The sequence below is a fragment of the Loxodonta africana genome, chromosome 19, assembly GCF_030014295.1.
Source record: "Loxodonta africana isolate mLoxAfr1 chromosome 19, mLoxAfr1.hap2, whole genome shotgun sequence".
Classification (NCBI taxonomy): Eukaryota; Metazoa; Chordata; class Mammalia; order Proboscidea; family Elephantidae; genus Loxodonta; species Loxodonta africana.
In genome coordinates, this window is record NC_087360.1 from 15,772,473 (window position 1) to 15,791,438 (window position 18,966).

An 18,966-nucleotide genomic window follows, 5' to 3' on the forward strand; every position below is an offset into this window, starting at 1 on the left:
GCTTATCATCTGCGGAAGCATGCAGAAATCAACAGGGCAAATGTTAGTTTCTTTACTCAGATAACATTATAACAGAGTTATAGATGTGTATACTATCAATAAGCAAAATACGCACTATGAATATCCGATGGTACTCTGCTGTCAGACATTGTAAACCCCAGTTAGAAATTATTAGGTCTTTTGAAATTTGTATATTATATCCAAATAGTTTAGGTTTTAAAAAAAGATTATCTATTGGCTCCTTCCACAGCTGCTGGTAGATTCTAGACAGCACTTCACTGTAGAGTAAATTCATCTGTCAAAAGCGAAAACTTGTTATGGAAATTCGGGAGTCCCAGTGCCTACCATAAACATGATGTTTTACATTAAACCTAGGACTTAGAATGCCCAGTAAACAATTAAAAATACTAAATATTTGATATGTGCAGGGACTGTATTAGGTACATTAGCAAACTGCAGAATAAAATCTCAGAATGATACCAAATTAAACCATTAATACATTTTGTTTAAAGCAAGTACTTAAAGACAGTAATATAGAGATGGGAATTTTTTAGATTTAACTTTTTCTTTGAAACTCAGTGTCTTGTAACAATTCTATAGAACTAATTTGTTCCAAGCTCTGCGAGATACAAAAACTCTTTATGGGCTTTACAAAATTAGAATGTTGACAACAGTCCAACTTCTAATCCTATTTATCTTGTTTATATTGACTTCACTCATTTTTCCTCCTGGATTCCCTAATGTACTAATTGCCCTTTATCCTGCATAAACCAAAAAAACCCAGCGCTGTCGAGTCGATTCCGACTCACAGTGACCCTATAGGACAGAGTAGAACTGCCCCATAGAGTTTCCAAGGAGCGCCTGTCGGATTCGAACTGCCGACCCCTTGGTTAGAAGCCGTAGCACTCAACCACTACACCACCAGGATTTCCAGCATGCATTCCTAACTTTTTTCTCTAATTTGCCAAAATAAAAAATTCAAGCTCTTGGTTCTTTTAAAACAAGGTGGAAGCCGGTAACATAGTAAATAAAATCCACTAGATTCAGGTAAGGCAATTATATAGTTGACTTGCTTAGCTGTTATATAAAAGTACAGGTGGAAATCTCTGTTAATATATAGAACAGGCAGAATACCACATTCTAATAGATTTAGCTATGTTACCTAGCTCACAAGGGAGAAACCGTGTTCATGTCAACAATACCTATTCATATTTTGACAGTGACAGAAATTCCACTAATGCATTTATCAGCTCCGTTGTGTGCCGTCGAGTCGATTCCAACTCACAGAGACCCTATATGACAGAGTGAACTGCCCCCTAGGGTTTCCCAGGCTATAATCATTACAGGAGTAGATCTCCAGCTCTTTCCTCCAGCAGAGCCACTGGTGGGCCCGAACCACAGACCTTCTGGTTAGCAGCTGAGTGCTTAACCACTGTGCCACCAGATTCCTTGTATCAGTACTACCAGTTTACAGTATATTCAGTAACATGAACAATATGTGGCAATTAGAACTTTTTGATCTCAGTCTTCGGTTTTTTATTACTAGCAAGCCTCTTTCTCTCTGTCACACACATATATTTAAAACTTATGTAGAGAATTTCTTGCAGAAGTAAGACTCACCCTAAAAAATAATGTTCCTGTTTAACTTCAAAATTTATCAATAATACTATTAATAGTATTATGGCTATTAAAATGATAGTAGTACTTTAGTGTCCCACACTCAATGCTACTTCACTTCATGCGTTTTCAGCCTGGAGTGCCCTATTATATTTAAACTTCAATTGAATCATCAGTATACCTCCTCCGTCAACTTCCTCTTATTAATTCTCAAGCACTCCTTCACTTTGTCAATGATAATTAGAACCTTAATCTGGTGTTTTTTCTTTTAGCCAATCTGGGATCACTAGCATATTTCATAAGCTTAGTCTACTCAATCACCCAATCATTATATAAAATGTTAAAAACAACTTTAATATGAGCCCAAGAGACAGAAAGGGCCACATAAACCAGAGATTCCATCAGCCTGAGACCAGAAGAACTAGATGGTGCCTGGCTACCACCAATGACTGCCCTGACAGGGAACACAAAAGACAGTCCCTGAGGGAACAGGAGAAAAGTGGGGTGAACTCAGATTCTAGTAAAAAGACCAGACTTAATGGTCTGACTGAGACTGGAGGGATCCCAGAAGACATGCCCCCCCGCCCCGACTCTCTGTTAGCCCTAAACTAAAACCATTTCTGAAGCCAAGTCTTCGGACAAAGATTAGACTGGGCTATTAAGACATAAAATGATACTTGTAAAAAGTGGGCTTCTTAGCTCAAGTAGATACATAAGACTAAATAGGCAGCTCTGGTCCAGAGGTGAGATGAGAAGGCAGAGGGGGACAGGAGCTAGTTGAACGGACATGGAAATACAGAGTGGAAAGAAGTATGCTGTCATATTATAGGGAGAGCAACTAGAGTCACATAACAATGTGTGTATATATTTTTGTATGAGAAGCTAACTTTAACTGTAAACTTTCACTTAAAGCACAATTAAAAAAAAAAACTCTATTGAACCATTTAATAAAATGTTAAAAACAAACTCTATTCAATCATGAAATAAAATGTTAAAAACAAACCCTACTAACCATGACAACTTTTTGAAACGAACTTATAAACTTGTATTCATATTTACTGTAGTGATATAAATTTGAAGTAAAACTTTTAACAAGATGAGAATGAGTGATCGATTTTTAGGGTTAAAAAAAGATAAACATTTAACATGTAATACAAAACGGAATAAATTAAGGAGGCTGAAATACAGACCTTAGAATAATAAAAAAGAAATACTGAAGTAGTTGGTTACTTTGGACAAATCCAACATCTCTCTTAATGATCTAGAAGGGTTCATAACCAACAGACCTGAATCCAAAACTTGAACCAAAAAATTTTTGAAGAGGAAGGAAAGTGGTGACAGCTGAGAAGGAGGGGAGCTGGAGCTCTACTGGAGGCCAAGGAAAGAGCCATGTGTTTAGGGAGATAACTACGCATCCTTTCAAACCCTCATCGGGTCAAGAGATGTAAGATACTAGCTTCTGTTTTTGGTGGACGGAAAAAGAGGTGGGGAACGCATTCTCAAGCAATGAGTACCTTTGTCAGGGCATACGGTATAATAACGCTGTGTAGCGTTCACCTTATTTGAAGAAAAATTAAAGTGTTCCTGGAAACCAAGTTCTTAGGGTTTATCTGCTGTAGAATCTTTTTTAATTAAAAAAAAAAAAAAACCTAGAGTTGTATTGGATATTGACAGAATAACTAAGAAACTATTTAGAATATTTTGTAAGAATAAAGACTAAGAAAAAGAATACACCTCATCTATCCACACGACAGCGCAGTCTTGAAAGTGATGTGGCAGAAGTATACTTAGATAGAAATATGAATGTTTATTGGTATAATGATATACTGTTATGTAAAAAAGTAGCTCATAACCCTAATTATGCTCTTTAAGAATACTTTAAAAAACAGGCATAGGAAAAAAGTTTGGGAAGTTCTATAGCAAAATACTTACAGTATAGAAGATAACTTCTATTTTCCTCTACTCATCTGTATTTTCTAGTTTTTCGTAAAAAGCATGTATTTCTTGTAAAGTTGTTTAAAATTATTTAAGAAGATCTATCTTGAGTTGGGGACTTCCCATTGTTTTGTGGGGAAGAGGAGAAAGGGTTAAGGGAATGAAGGAGGCCTTGGCTTCCTGATTTACTCATTTAACAACAAGTCTTTTTGGGAACTCCCAACGTGAGAACAAACAAGGAACCAAATTTTCAACATTTTGAAACAGGGAATTCACAATTTCGAAGTGACATATACTCATGACTTTTTACTAAATGAAATATTGTGCAGATTAAAATGTCAGCAAGATGCCTGAAAGAACAGTGCCTGATATGACATTATTAACATATGTCTATTTATTCTATAGAAAATACAATAGTATTAGTTTGGGGCATATTTTAGAAAGAATAAAACAGTTACATCATAAAATTTCAAACTAAGGATTATGAACTAGCTTTTAAACAAAACACTATATGTACTTGAGTTCTCATTATTATTAGTACTCAAAAATATACAGCTTTAATAATTAGCAGAAAAATGGACTCTGCAGTTACAATTATATATATTACATCATGTAGCTATGCTTTTGTGGGGGGAACACATTCAATACATAGCTAAAAGATTAAACATTTATGTAGGGCAGTAAGACAGAGTTTGATCTTACCTGAGGTAACTCAAGGTATTTTCTAATTATAAAGTCTATTTGTAGTACTAGGAATGAGAAATAATATTATAAATTCTACCTTACTGAGATTGAGGGCACTCAATATGTGCTTCCTCAATATTTCTCCATTCTACTTTAAAATTTCTCTGTACACTAAATCACCTTCATCCATTAATCTTACTTTTTCAGATTAGCCACCTCTCCCAACAATATCAACAATGGCCATTTAACTGCCAATCCTACTCTCTTCTCATTTCATATCTAGTAGTCATTCAAACCACTCAAATGACTTCTTACTTCAGGTCACTAGCTACAAACTCCTAATCCCCAAATCCAGTAGGATTCTTCTCAGGTCATATCCTTCCACAACCTGTATGAAGTATCTCCTAATAAGGCTCTTGGTGTGTGTGGCACTGTCTTCTTTAAGAGTTGCTTTCCAACCCACCTCTGCTGGCTCATCTTCCTTCTCTCACCTCTTAACATAGAGCCCGTGCTGGGCCACTTCTCTTCTCTACACTTCTTTTTCTTTATCTGATGCACTCCTTGTTTTCAGCTCTCTCTCCCAAGCTGCTAATGCCCTCAATAAATCTCTCCCAAGCTGCTTTTCTTCTTTTCCACTGAGGTTGTCCTAGTTCCAGACCTCATTATAAGTCCAAGTTCTCATTCCCAATCTCTTTTTTTTTAAGTCACTCTACAAACTACTCATGGAATAATCTTTTAAGGGCTCTGATATTATCAGTCTCTTTTATTCAGATACCTTAAATGGCTCCCCAGTAAGTACTGTTCAAAGTTCAAACCTCTCTGTATATGATGGAAGGGCCTTTAAGCAAAACCACAGTACTTGCTATACTATCCCTAAGTATCCTACACTTGGTTCACAATGTCTGAACTATTGGTTATCTCTCACCATCACCTGTTGAAAAGCTACCCAGCATGCAAGACTTGGCTCAAATTCTATCTCAATTTACCCCATCTCTCTAGCAATCTCTTCTTGCTCTGTGTGCAGAGAGTGCTTAACGCCTTGCTTTTGAAGGACATGGACATTTCCTAATTCCATCCATTGAACGTGATTAGCTGTAAGGCTCTTACTTGCTTGTTCTCCATAGTACCTCGAATACGGCAGGCAGTGCTGGACCCAGATTATTTACTTGGCGTTAAAGATTACTTGCCCAGAATTTGGGCTGAAGTTTACCTTTGCTTTACTTCTGAAGAAAAGATCTGGGAAACGAATCAGCTAAATAAACAAAGTTGCATGGATGTGTGTGTGTGGAGGGGCGCTGAACAAATAACTGACACTATTTCAAAGGATTTTCATTAGCAAATCTACTCCTAGGTAGAAGGTAGTTGATTCTCTTAACTCAGAAGAATTAGAAACATATGTTCACACAAAAACTTGTACGTGACCGTTTATAGCTGCATTATTTGTAATAGCTAAAAAAGTTGAAACACTGCAAATGTCCATTTAATGCTAAATGGATACACAAAAGTAGTATATTGATACAATGGAGTATTATTCAGCCAGAAAATAGGAATGAAGCACTATGACATGGATAAACCTTGAAATATCATGCAACATGGAGAAGCTAGACAAAAGGTCACGAATTGTATGATTCCATTTACAGGAGACACCCAGAATAGGCAAACCCATACAGACAGAAAATAAATTAGTGGTTGCCAGGGGGAGATGGGGCGAGGGAATGGGGAGAGGCTGCTAACAAGTATGGTTTTCTTTTTGGGGTGATGGAAATGTTCTGGAATTAGAATGTGATGATTGCCCAACATTGTGAATATACTAAAAACCACTGAATCGTACAATTTAAAATGGTGACTTTTATGTTAATTTTATCTCAATTAAAAAAAAGAAAAAGATAATTATGAACTTGGTCCCCCAAATAACTCTATTTGAACTTGTGGTATAAGTGAAAAGAGCTCTGACCCTTGAATCGGCAAATCAAGGTTTAAGTCAATTCTGCCACTTACAGCTGTGTGATCTTTAGGATACTACTTAACTTTTCTAAGCTAATAAGCCTCATCTATAAAAAGAGAACAATAATGTCTCACAAAGTTGCTGTGAGACTCACAAAATAATGTGAAATCATTACGTAAACTCTAAAGCCCTTTACAAATGAAAAGCTTTATTATTTTGTGAACTTAAAATGATTTCTAAAAATTCTGTTACATTGAATAGTACATAATTTCATCTTCTTACTGTTTTGTTATCTAGCCAGCCTTTATGGTTGATATGAATGGCATTTTGGACTTACACAGCACTTATTTTTTTATCCTATACGCACTAATAGTATAGTATTTTACACTTATTTAAGTCTAATCTTCACAATGACAGGCAGCATGGCATGGCAGCTATGAACACTAGTGTAGAACTGAGTTTAAGTCCAGGCTCTGCCCCTTGACTTTGGGCAAATACCTAACCTCCCTGAACATCAGTGTTCTCCCCTGGAAAGTGTGTGTGGGTGGGGGGGGCGGGGAATACATACACATAACAGGAGTTATGAAGATTCCTTGAGGTATTCATTTTATGAAGCACATATTGCAATATCTGGTACCTAAGAAGCACTCAATGATCAGCAATTACTATTATCATCCATTCTGTGGAGTAACAAATTTAAATGACTGATCTAAATTTACAAGGTAAACCTGAAGCATGATAAGGAATAAAGAATAGGTATGTTATACACTAGTTTAGGTAATAAGAATAGGGCATGATTTAATGCCCTTTACTGTTCATATTTAATATAGAAATTCAGTGATAGGGTAGAAAGTTGTTAATGTCAAAACTAAACCTCTCCAAGTGCAGCTGACTATATCATTTTAAGAAAGGAAACACAATTATATATATATATGATCATATATATGTTTGTGTATGTATCTATATATACATATATAAGTGTGTGTGTGATGGTTAGTGTTATATGTCAACCTGGCTAGGCCATAATTCTCAGTATTATGTAGTCATCCTCCATTTTGCCATCTGAGGTATAGGGAGTTTTCTTAGGGATGTGGCCTGCATCATATATACACATACATACATACACACACACACACACATATATACATATATATATATATGTTCTGACAAAGCTCTCTCTTGATCCAGCACCCAACTTGTCATCGTCTGACCTCCAGTTCTTGGGACATGAGCCAGCAGGCTGCAGCCTGACCTGCAGATCTTGGGATTCACCAGCTCCTGCAGCCCTGTGAGCCAGCAGCCCACCGTATGATCTGCCAATTTTGGATTCATCAGTCCCTGCAACCAGGTGAGTCAAGAGGAGCCTCCAGCCTGACACCTGACGCACGGTTTTGGGACTTGCCAGCCTCCACAACTGTGTGAGCCATTTCCTCGAAATAAAATCTCTCCATATAGATTTACATACACCTGCTTCACTGGTTTTGTTCCTCTAGAGAAACCAGCCTAAAACATTTGGTACCGAGAGCGGGGTGCTGCTCTAACAAATACTTACAATGTAGAAGTGGTTTTAGAATTGGGTAATAGATGGAGTCTGAAAATGTTTTAAGGTGCTTTTTTTTTTTTTTAATAGTGGAAGCCTGGAGCCCTGGTGCTGAAGTGGTTAAGAGCTCACGCTTCTAACAAAAAGGTCATCAATTCGAATCCCCCAGCCGCTCCTTGGAAACCCTATGGGGCAGTTCTACTCTGTCCTATAGGGTCGCTATGAGTTGGAATTGACTCAATGGCACATGACAACAACAACAAACAATAGTGAAAGCCTAGGCTGCCTTGAAAAGACTATTGGTAGAATTCTGGATGTCAAAGGCAATTCTGGTGAGGGCTCAGAAGGAAGTGAAAGAACCAAAGAGAAAGTCTCTATCATGTTAGAGAATACATACGGTACCAGCAACAAAAAGTTGCTAGAAATGTGAATGTTAAATGTGCTGTGATCGGACAATGGAGGGAGGGCAATGCTTTTTATGCAGTGGCAAAGAATTTGTTTGAATTATGTTCACATGTTTGGTGGAAGGTAGAACTTGTAAATGATGAACTTGGATACACAGCTGAGGTAATTTCTAAGTAAGATCTTTAAGAGCCACATGGTTTCTCCTTGCTGTTTATAGAAAAATGTGAGAGAAAAGAGATGGACTTAAAAGTGAACTGCACAAAATTAAAACTGAACTTAAAGATTTGGAAAATTCTGTTGTACAAACTAAGGACACATGTCCTAGAATGTTCACCAAGGATGTGACTACACAATCTTTTGTTAAAGAAATTTAGCCTGTGAATAATGGCCGTAACCAACTACCACAGCAGAAAACCCATCAGCTCAGGCTGAAGGAGACAGACAAAGAAGGAAAGGCAAGAACGCTGTCTGCCTCTAGAAATTCCACAGGCAGGAAACAGGCCAAAGGAGCTATATCTGTTGTCCTTCAAGAAAAGGACCATTCCTGGGCAGTTCAGAGATCAGCAGAACTGTTAGAAGGAGCACAGTAAGCAGAACCTTCTCAGTTTCAAAGGGTGGGGACCACGGTCTTCTGAATCTCAAAGGGTGAGGTCACAGCCTCCCAGGTTTCAAAGATTTGGATCTTTGCCAACTTGGTTCCAGAGTACGAGGCTGCCATTAAGGTGTGCCAGGGGGATGGGGCCACTGCCCCAAACTGAAAGGGCAGGGCTTCCATGCCCAATGGGCAGAAGAATAGGGCCTGCTGGAGGGGGGAAAGGGGCAAGGGGCCAGTGGAGTGAGGGTTGTCATTCAGATGGACTAGAAGAATAAAAAAAATAGGGCTGCCTAAAGTTAAGGGAGCAGAGCAGTACTGCCATCCGAGAGGGCCTGGGAGGCGGAGCGGAAGCCCAGGGCTGAAGGACCTCCACTGGGAATTCAGAGAGCGTGGCCAATACCCAGAGTCTGGAGGGCAGAGCCATTGCTGAGATGGTCTCAGAGAAGACAGGATTATTTTCAAGCTTGAGAAATAATGTAAAGTACTCCGCTGGGTTTTGGACTTGCTTGATGCCTGTTATCCCTTCTTCGCCCCCAATTTCTCCCATTTGTAAAGGAAATGTCTACCTGTGCCTGTTTTACCGTAGTGTTTTAGAAGTAGGTAACCTGTATTCTAGATTTTACATGTTCTTAGGTGAAGAGGAATTCTGCCCCAAGATATATAAATTTAAAGTCTCATCCTTATTGATTTAGATGATTCAGAAGGTGAGACTTTGGACTTGGAGTTGATTTAAGACTTTTGGGATGATGCTATGGGGTGAATGTGTTTTACACGGAGGACATGGCTTTTGGGGGGCCAGAGGGTAGAATGTGACAGATTGAACTGTGTCCCCAAAAATACGTGCTGTAAATCCTAACCTCTATGCCTGTGGTTATAATCCCATTTGGGAATGGATTGTCTTAGTTATATTAATGAGACAGGATTAGTGTAGAGCTTTTCTTGAGTCTATCTCTTTTGAGACATAAAAGAGATTAAAACTAGGAAGCCTGAAAGTAGAGATACGAGAAGAGAGATGCCAAGCCCCAGGAAGATTACCCAGGAGTAGAAGCTCAGGAGAAACAAGGACCTTCCTCCAGAGCCGACAAAGGCAGAAAGCCTTCCCCTACAGCCTGCACCCCGAATTCAGACTTTCAGCCTCCTAAACTGTGAGAAAATAAATTTTTGTTTGTTTAACCCACCCATTAACGGTATCTCTGTTATAGCAGCATTAGATAACTAAGACAACATGCATGTAGATATATGCATCTACATATACAGTCATAGGTCGCTTAACGTCCACAGTATGTTCTGTGAAATAAGACGTTATGTGATTTGGATATTGTACAAACACCACATTATATACTTAGCAAAGCTATATGGGATACCTAAATTGATACTTCTCATCTGCCTCTTGCTGCTGCTATCACTAGCATTGTTTTGCTACGTTTAGGGGGCCATGATGCACTTCACGATAAAATTTTCAAATGAAAATTAAACAGGGAGATAAAGCTACAATACTCAAGGGATGTGTGATATACAAGTCATGCTGCCTCTGAGTTGAAGCATACACTGTTATACAGTAAACTTTTTATTTTTAAGTAGGGAAAGTTCACATTAAAGTAACAAAAGAAGGTATAGTACAGTACATACATAAGCCAGTAACATAGGCCTGTATTATGACTATCAAGACATATGTGTTTAGGTTATACATGTACAGTACCATTACACACCTGGCAGCACAATCATTCCGAATACAAGAGACACGAGATATACAAGTTGCTTGTGGGAAGCTGTTGCATTCGCTATGTCCAGTTACATCTGCTAAACCCTGTTCTTCGATCAGGATTTCTGAACTCTAGTAAAACCTTACGGAATCACGGACATCTACTCGGTTTGACAATGCCTGAATGGATGTTATGCAGAACATGACTATATATAAAAACCAAACTAAATTCATTGCTGTCATGTCAATTCCAACTCATAGCTACTCTATAGTGACTCCACAGGACAGAGTAGAACTGTTCCACAGGGTTTCCAAGGCTGCAATCTACGGAAGTAGATAACCACATCTTTCTCCCACAGAGCCGCTGGTGGGTTTGAACTGCCAACCTTTCAGTTAGCAGCCAAGCACTTAACCACTGTGCCACTAAGGCTCTTTATTTATATATATATATACATATATATATATATACATACATATATATATATATATACACATATATATATACTTCCTGATAAAGAAAAGCAAAGATATCAATCTATTGCCAATTAAAAAATTGTTTTCATTTGCATCTCATACTTCTGTAAATGAGGTAACAGACCTGACCCAAATTGGGAAAAAATTCAGGTCCCTACTGATAGGATTATTGACTTTAGATAAGCATGTTAAAAAAAGGTTTACTTTCTCCCTTCCCTTCAAAACAAACACGGATGCTCAGCATTAAGCTAGAAACCGGGAACAATTTAACTGTAAGAAATGGTCCTTATATTCGAAATGCTTATATCATTAAACCTGTTGGCATCAAGTTGATTTTGACTCATAGTGACCCTACAGGACAAAGAAGAACTCCCCCATAGGGTTTCCGAGGAGCACCTGATGGATTTGAACTGCCAACCTTATGATTAGCAGCCGTAGCTCTTAACCACTGCACCACCAGGACTCCCTTATATCATTAGTAAAGATAAAACAATGAATGGATACAGATGCTATACAGATTTCATTCATTGGCTTGCTAAATTAAAAGTCACCTGGGTTTGTGGCATAACAGTAAAAATTGAAATAGTCAGGAAAACCTTCATAGAGGAAGTAAATTTACACAGGGTTTTGAAGGAAAGGTAAAATCTGAGCAGTCAGAGAGAAGGGAGGAAGACTTCTTTTTGGGTGAAAGAAATTACAGTACCAAACTCAAACCTGAATGAGTCTGGTGTGCTCAAGAGACAGACTGACTTCAAAAGAGCAGGAAGTATGGGCCAAAGAACAGAGGAAATGAAGCTGGATAAGTAGTGTAGGGACAGATAAGAAAGGGCGTTGAAAATGAGTCAGAAGAGGTTAGATTTAACGTGGTAGAAAACAGGGAACCACTGAAGCTTTCTGAAAAGGGGAGTGACACGCTGGAAGCAGCATTTAAAGAAGATTAATCAGGATGAGTTGGTAAGAAGAGAGAGATGGAAATGAAAGAAGGCAATTGTGGTAACCCAGGAATAAGAAGCTGAGGGTCCGACTAGGATAGGTGCAGGGGAGTCCTTGGGTGATGCAAATGGTTAAAGCATAAGGCTGCTAACTAAAAGGTTGGAGGTTTGAACCCACCTAGAGGGGCCCTGAAAGAAACACCTGGTGATCTACTTCCAAAAAAATTAGCCATTGGAAACCATTTGGAGCACAGTTCTACTCTGACACACATGGGGTCACCGTAAGTCGAAACTGTCTCCACAGCAGCTGGTTTAGTTTTTGTTTTTAAGGTAGGTGCCCAGAAATGTAGTGTATTTTAGTGGCAATTTGATTGGCTTCAAGACTGTAAAGTTAGGGAGTATCAGAAACAAGGAATAGACACAAAATTAATTCAGGGCCTGGGTACTAGGTAAAGGGGCTGTACTACAGGTTAAAAAAAAAAAAAATTTTTTTTAAACAGGTTAAGACCTGGAAATTTCAAATACTAGACATACATTCACAAATGCTAAATGTTTTTTAAGTACCTTGTAAGTAGTTTCATTATTTTGTTTAGTTTATTTACCGTAGGTGCCCCCAAACTTCACATCTGCATTGCTAACATAGCCCCATGAAAATATATTTACATAATAATTAATTTTAATGTTTTTCAATATGTGGGGTAATTTAACTGCTCCATATGAACCTCCGGAGGCTCAGACACTAAAAAAAAAAAAAAAAAAAACAACTTCTTTATACTCAAATGTATATATTCTTTGCTGGTTACACACACACAAATTTTAGCTGATCTAAAATTTTGAGACATACTCCTAATTTTATCTGACAGTGGCCCACTCAGAAGAAAACAAAGTCATCCTATTGAGAGAAATGAATTAAGAAATCAGTACTTTGCATTGTTGCTTTCCTGAGCTGTGCAGTTAAATCAGAAAGAAATTCTCTGGAGTGAAAAACAAAAAGAAAAATGTTACTAAAGCTAAATATATCAGATTATCTAATCATTCTGGACAATAATTATTTAAAAACACAGTCACGTATTCTCTCCTTCTTCCCCTGGAATGGATACGATAAAAGGTAGTGAGAGAAGGGGCATAAAGAACATTGACAGATTGCATTTACGTGTTCCCATCGTATTTTCTCAATACTTCTATTATTATAACACTAATTCTATTATGTATACATGACTGCATGTATTGTTTTATATCTCTGCCCATATTTTCAGATAGAACTGGAATGAGAGCTGAAATGTCCCAAAATAACAAAAATCACCGTAACTACTATCACTCACTGAGCCATTCCTTTACAACGTGCAGCCAAACTTGTGCTTTTCACACATTATCTCATTTAATCATCATGGCAATCCTTTGGGGTAGGTACTGTGATTATGCCCATGTTAGAGATGAGGCAACTGAGGCTTAGTGGTGGTTAAGGGATTTGTGCAAGGTCACATAGCCCGCAAGTAGCAGACATGTTCATCCAACATGCTGGTGGTTAATCATTACATTATGCTGCCAGCCTCAAACATGTGACCAAAACCCACAAGAGATACAAAGAACCTGGACATGTGTAAAGAGTTAAGGAGGGGCAGTTTCAACTGTGTACACATGACACAAGTGCAGAGCTTCTCTGACTCACTTCTAACCTTTCCTAGTGCTGAACACACTGTACTTCACTCCTGAAGGAGGCTTCCTGAAGTGCTATGAACTGGGAGTTAAACTGACCTTTCTTTTAGTAAAAAAGAAAGGTCAGTTTAATATTACATTACTATTTCATGGTACTGACAGGCACTCAATATCTTCTTTTTTGGTTGCATTAAAAAAAAAAAAAAAAAAAATGCTACCACTTAGATCAGCCAGGCTAACTTGGCTGGTTGCTGGCACCAAATGGGTGCTCATACTTTAGAAAGTAGTTTTTCAGTTGAATACACATGTTGACCTGAGTAACCTGTATTAATTTCTACCAATGACCCTGATATAGAAGCAAACCTTTTAAAGACACTTCTCTATACATAAAATGCATTATAATAAGACAGTTCCAAAAATAACCCTTCAGTGTAATTCCCTCCTTATGCATTTGGGCAGAGATGTCATATTTCCTCCACAAAGCTTCCTTTAAGGTTGCAATAGTAAGACTCTCCACGTCAAGCTGAACCAGAACAATCCAGAACTACACACTCCTTCACAAGAAATGATTATTTTTATTAGTGTTTTATATAAATTGTCTAAATGTGATGGTACATATTTACATTTTATCTCTGCAATATTTTAACCAGCAAACAGAGCAGCTGTACCTTAAAGATCTGTCTCCCCTCCTCCCTTTTTTTCCTGCTAACATGTGGCCTCCATAAAGAGGTCAGTGTGATCTTTGCAGACGACAAGATAAGGAATATAAACACGGTAAATTAAATAGAGACTAAAAAGCACATGTCAAGTAATTCAGAACTTTAAAACCTGTCGTCTGTGTATAAAAGCAGCAAGCAGCTAGCACTGTTTAAATAAACATGTACAAGTTAATAGGATGCAGTTTTTAACTTCCACTTTTCCCTTCAACTGGTGGTGTTTTGGCAAGCAGCCACATAATCTGCAATAATCTGTCACTATTGTGAGCACCACCCACTTCCTCTGCCCCACTCCCATCCAGGCAACAACTGGGATATGTCTGGACTGCTAATATAACATTCAGACAATCACAAAAGACCTCTCTAGGAAAGATCCAATTTACATAATTTGTACTTTGGAATCTGAACATTCACAAACGTTAAGGAAAAAAGCACACGAGCACTTGACTACTAGCCCAAAGGTTAGTGGTTCCAACCTAACCAGAGGAACCTCGGAAAACAGTCCTGGTGATCTGCTTCCCAAAGGCCACAGCCTTGAAAACCATACGGAGCAGTTCTACTTTGCACACATGGGGTTGCCATGAGTTGAAACTGACTTGACTGCAACTAACAACAACAATAACAACAACAACATATGATATCACATTTCACAGAGTATTGAAAATTTTAATTTCCTTTTTCATACAGCAGAAAGAATAGACCCCCTCCCCAAATCAGTAATATCTACTGCAACACTTCCTGAATAAAAACACATCTTATGCACAATTATAAGACTTTAATTTACACACCTAACATGTAAAATATTAAGAGTTTAGAAGTCAGGGTCACAAGTTGGCTTAAACATTTCATTTAAACCTCATTCCAAGAGGCTAGTGAAGTTGGCAAAGAAACTATTAAGGTAGCTTTCCTGGTTTATAAGATATTTTGCATGAACATTTTAACATATAAACCAACCCAGTGCCGTCCAGTCAATTCAGACTCATAGCGACCCTATAAACTAGGAGATGCCAAAAAAATTATCTGTTTTCCTACTTCATCTAATTTTATTTTATGGACAACAGTGGTCCCATAAATTATTAACTCATGGCTGAAGTATTTTGTTTTCATATTTTATTAAGAAATTAACTTTATATACTAAAACAAAAACCAAAAATTATAAATCAAAGTAAATGTGATCGAATCCCTGACTTTGCTGTCTCTAAACATGGTACTGCATTTAAGAAATTGCTCTGCTTTCTATCCTATTTTCCCTGAGTGTAAAGGAAGAAAAATGTGGTTTTATTATTTTTTCAAATATCTAAACTGATGAGTGTGCCATTTTGAGGAGCTTAATTTTGAAATATTATTTTAAAGTAGTATCATGGGTTAGCATAAACTGCAGTTATTTAATAGAAAAGACCTTCAGTATATTTAAAATTTTTGTTTAAAAAGATTTTTCTGACAAGATTTCTATATTTTATTTGCTTATCCAGGGAAAAGGAAAGATAATAAAAAAACAGCTTTTGAAAAAAAATTTCCACAAACCTTCATTTGTAGAGTATCAAACTACAAATGAAAACATAGAGCACACGAATCAGGTGACTTTTGAGGTTCACTACTCTCAGCTGAACTTTGGGCAAAGGCTACATACACAGGCCCTATATATTTCTGTGAAATTCAACGAAGAGTTTAAATTACTGCTCTTTATCAGCAATGCTTAGACACAAGCCATATTTTTAATAAAACAATTAATGTAAAGCAAAGCACCAGTTAACCTTACTCACAGTAGATCTTCCCAAATGCATGTCCTATATTTCCAATCCAACATACTGAAGACATTAAAATTTCTCCATTTAGCTACAGCAATCAATGAGATTTCTCCAAAGGTGGCCTCCTTTACAAAACTGCCTCTTACTCACTTAGGAAAGATAGAAGTGAACTCAACTTAAATTGTAAGAACAACACCGTGCTATCAGCACCTTCATCCAGAGAAAGGAAGTTATTACAGACGCTTAGTTTTTTAAGTGAGGCTTAAAGAGAGTACTTCCTGGTCAGACAGTTAACATCAAAAGCATTTTATAAAGGTTTACATTTAGACATTTGGGGAAGAACTTTGTAAACTTTTTTTCCTTAATTTTCTCCCCAGTCCCTACAAAAAAGGAAAACTTACTTAAGATAAATAAATCTTATGTAAAAATCTACCAAATTCCATCAATGCTCATAGTTACGGTACCATGCAAATATCTGCACTGGTTATTATTGATAATAATTATTAGCTTAAGTTTTAATTATTTTACATTTATGCACTCCCCCACCCCACCCCCACCTGTACACTAGAGTGACGCTTCATAGGATACAACATTAGAAGGCAAAGGCAGAAACCCACTTAAAGGAGGACAACTCACCAATTTCTTGATAATGAGGAAAAGGCAAATAACCATTCACATCTTGATTTTCAAATTTAAAGTGAATTCTCTTTTAAACTGATAGGAAATTTTGAAAAAATCTTCAAGAACCCTTGTACAATCCTAAAAAGGAACTGCAGATAAAAACAGCGTGACTTGGGCGCTGCACATCACTACCAGTATTGCAAGCTGAAGTATTTCCTGTTACAACTCCCATTGGTTCTCGCAGGTGCAAGTGTCTATGGGGTGTTGCCAATTTAGCCTTCCTTTTGCAAGTGAAAGGAGCCCCGGTGGTACAGTGGTTAAGCACTGGCTGCTAGACTTTCGGCAGTTCCAACCCACCAGCTGCTCTGTGGGAGAAAGACGTGGCAGTCTGCTTCCGTAAAGATTACAGCCTCGGAAACCCTACGGGGCAGTTCTACCCTGTCCTACAGGGTCGCTATCAGTCGGAATCAATTTCAAGGCAGTAGATTTGGGTTTTTTGTAAGTGAACCACTAAAGGAGATTTAGGGTTGGCATAACCTATGCAAGGAACTATTAGGGCAGTACTACCTTGGGCTAATACTGAGAAGCCTCCTGAACTAGGCTGATCGTGAATTGATTCAAAAGGGCAAAAGTGGTAAGTTATTGCAACAGAACTTCCATTATTTTTCTAAGATGCACTGTTATTAAGATATGTGTGTAACTTCACTCAACAAATACTTAATTGCCTGCTCGGTACAAAGCACTATTCTAGGCACTGGGAATACAATAATGAACAAAACAGACAAAGTCCATATGGACTTATCTACTGCCTAGAGGATTTTTGAAGATTTTATATGGTGTAATGAGAAAACTTCCACAGAAGCAGAGACGAAAGAAATTTGTATGGAAATCTGGAAATTGAAATGTAGTGCTCACTACTAAAAAGCACTATAATTAAGGTCACCCCCTTAAATCTAACTTTTCCAGAACCTAGTACATAAAAGTAGGGGTTCTTTATGTTTTCAGTGTTTCAATAAGGCCATGCAGAGGCAATGGCATATGTTTAGCAGGGAAAAGGAAAAACTTCTCACCATGAGTCATCAGTGACTAAGTTCTTTTTAATTCAGGCATAAAAGACATTTCAAATCCCATTACTTGTACATGCAGAAAACTGATAACAACCCCAAATTAACATCAGAAGCTTGATTTGACCAGTTTTCAGGGTCAATATCAACATCTCAGAAAAACAACTGAAGTTTTTTTTAAAGGAATAATGCCAATGTACCGAATTTTATTACAGCGAAACCTGTGAGAGCCGGAACTCGATAGGACTGCCTTGTCTTTCTGGATTTAGCAAGTTTTCCTCCTTTGACACTTGTTTTAGTGGAAAATACTTAAGTGTTCAGTCTCTAACAGGTTTTCGCCTTACACAGGTTCCAGCATTTACAAGTTTTACCGTATTTTAGTCTCATAAGTCTTTAATACCTAAGGGTCATGTCAGCTAGCTATTAGCCTTCTTTTTCTTTACGATGAATAGTTCTCTTAAGTTTTAAGTGAGACTGAGACACAATCAGCTTGGATGTACAGAGTGGTGGTAGGAATGACTTTTATTCGCATTCAATAAAAAAAAACACGGTAAATTCAAGACTGTTCAAAGAAAAACGTATAACCTAGGTAGTTAAATGTATATATAAACTCTACCCTTACAAACTATACACTTGCTTAGGATTTTACTTCATGTCTAAAATAACCCAGCATTCCTTTTACCCAAAATGTTCGAAGAATTTCCAAAGCCTAATTAACCTATCTCGTCATTCAACAAATGTTTACTGAGCACCTGCTAGATGCTAGGCAATGGTCTAGGAGATGGGAATACAGCAAAGAATAAAACAAAAAATTCCTGCCTCCACAGAGTTTAAATTCCATTGGAGGAATATAAGACAAACAAACGAATAAATACAATACATGGTATGTGACATGGTAGTAAGTGCTTTGTAGAAGAATACAATATGAAAGGTGTGGCAACAACAAGTTTACTTGTTCACCGTTGCAAATTGCTTATATCACGAAGTTCCCAATTGTCAGCCTTGGAAGTGAATTCTTCACTTAAGAATTATTCCTGCTATCTTCACTGGTAAAAAAAAAAAAAAAAAACTATATTTAAATACTTTATTTCTGGATCTAAAATAAGTATTTAAATTTAATACAATTCAACAAATATTGAGCAGATATTACTTGCAAGGCACTAAATTAGATGTGTAAGTCACCGTCCTTTGAACATTAAGATGATGGGTGTCTGAGAAGGACAAGCCAAGTATAAACTGTATAATGTCGTATCAGAGGGAACATTAGCGTAATAAGAAAAATACAAATCAAATACTACGGGATTCAATGGACAGAGTGGTGAGAAGAAAAAT

At 37.5% G+C, this 18,966-nt stretch overlaps 1 protein-coding gene across 2 annotated transcripts in view; it reads right to left on the reverse strand.

Moving 5' to 3' along the window:
• Positions 1-18,966, reverse strand: part of TAOK3 (TAO kinase 3) — a 178,075-nt gene that overhangs the window by 152,009 nt on the left and 7,100 nt on the right. Inside the window, exon 1 of one of the 2 annotated variants that reach the window (XM_064272270.1) lies at positions 16,586-18,674. The exons of the other annotated variant lie outside the window; for it this stretch is intronic. The gene's annotated coding sequence lies outside the window, so the exon portion shown is untranslated. Of the gene's footprint in view, positions 1-16,585; positions 18,675-18,966 lie in introns of those variants that run through there. 2 annotated transcript variants of the gene reach the window in all.